Here is a 1,776-nt window from a genome sequence, read left to right on the forward strand (position 1 = left end):
TTCTTAGTAATTTTTTAAGGGTGCAAAAGGCGTCCTGAGACCAAAAAAGTTTGAGAGTGGACCACCTAAGTAAATGTCTGAGTTTTTTATTCTTGTCTGCAATCCCAGATTTCTGAGCTCTCTTAAGACAAGATCCCTGTCTGCCTCGATGGACGCATATTTAAGGTTGGCTACTGGTAGAGGATCTTTAAGTAACTGTCAAATGTTTGAATGTCAGAAGTAATGAATAGGAAGATCAAGCCTTCTACATCACCCTCACTGTGGAGTGGAAGCAAGGTGCATGCGCCAGACCAGAGAGTCGTTGGAGATCAGCCTGAGGAGCAGGGGAGCGTGGAAGAAGAAAGGGGTTGAGCACATGGTCCAAAGAGAGACTACGAGGCAGCAGTGGCGCATGCGCGGTAGCAGGGTGTGCGCACGTGCATGTTGGGCAAGTCGGGCTGTCAGAGCCGGGGAGCACGAGGAGAGCGACGGCGCATGTGCAGAGAAATGGCCGGCAAGGCTGAGCGTGAGGCAGCTCGAGGAGTGTAGCTGGAGTGGGTCTGCGGAGGCCTGAAGGGGCCTGAGGAAGTTGCTAGGCTTCTCAGCTGAAGCTCAGCCTCATTTTCTCTTGACTGGACTGAAGAGCCTGACAGAGGCCCTGAGGCCAGGGTGAGGATGATTTGGCCCTGCGAGCCCGGACACGTTCACAGGTCTCGATTTCCGAGTCCCGGGCTGACCCGACTCCCCGCGAAGTAACAGGCCGCCGCGGGGGAGCCTCCTGGACGCCTCAGGCTCCAGGGAGCTGAGGGATCAAAGAGGTCCCCCCTTTTTTCCCCCTTGGGACCCAGGAATTTGGCCTCCGTTCTCTTTGCTCGATGAATCTGAGTTCGAGCCATTCCCTCAGCCGGGCCTTCATAGTACTCCGCCATCCGTCCCTGCCTTTTGGGAAAGCCACGGGTGTCAAATGCGCAGACGGCGAAAACCCCTGTCCAGCCTCATCACTGGACTGTTAGGGACAGTTATTTTCTGCTCTTTTAAGGAATCTGGACACCAGCTCCCTCTTTTCCTTTTCAGAGGTCATAGTTCCAGGGAACGAAGTAAAGTGAGGAGAACGGGCATTTCCGGGAGACCCGGAGCACTCCCCAGAGGGCACGGGCCTGGGAGAGGAGCTGCTGGCGTGGGTGGGGCGGGGCTCCGGCCAGGGCCCCACCTGCGTGGGCGGGAGTCTGCCAGGGGCCCAGAGGGCTTCACGGTCCCGAAAGTGGGCAGTGGCCAAAACTCAGTTCTCTTACTGAAGGGTCAAACTGACCAATCTACCAGAAACTTTGTTTTAAGGACTGCTGTTCTCAAATGTGTTCAAGAAAGGCGAGTCTATTTTTCATGAGTACAGTTCTCCTTTTTTTAGGGGAACACAGAGTCAGGGTCAGTGTTAACATGAATTCTGAGAATCAGAGAAGTACTCCTTTTTATTTTGAGGTGTGTTACATTTCAGCTGCTGGCAAAGTAAGTAGTGAAGATTTCTTCTGCACTTTTACTTGTTAGGTAAGCTGACAACTGTTAGAGAAATGTCTCCCTCCAGCTTCCCCAACTTGGTGAACTCTTGACTGATTTGAATGAAGATTTGTTTTTCTTTTCACTTCCTACCATCGTGTCCCCCCACCCCAAAACAAAGAAACAGAAAAGCAAAATCTAACTGAAAGAAGTTATGATGGACACTTTTTAGAACTTACTTGATTTTGTGTTGATAATTTTAGACTCTTGGTTACTTTGTCTTTAATTTTTGTGACACCATTTTCT

The sequence above is a fragment of the Propithecus coquereli genome, unplaced genomic scaffold (assembly GCF_000956105.1).
Source record: "Propithecus coquereli isolate 6110/MARCELLA unplaced genomic scaffold, Pcoq_1.0 Scaffold193, whole genome shotgun sequence".
In the NCBI taxonomy this organism is placed as follows: Eukaryota; Metazoa; Chordata; class Mammalia; order Primates; family Indriidae; genus Propithecus; species Propithecus coquereli.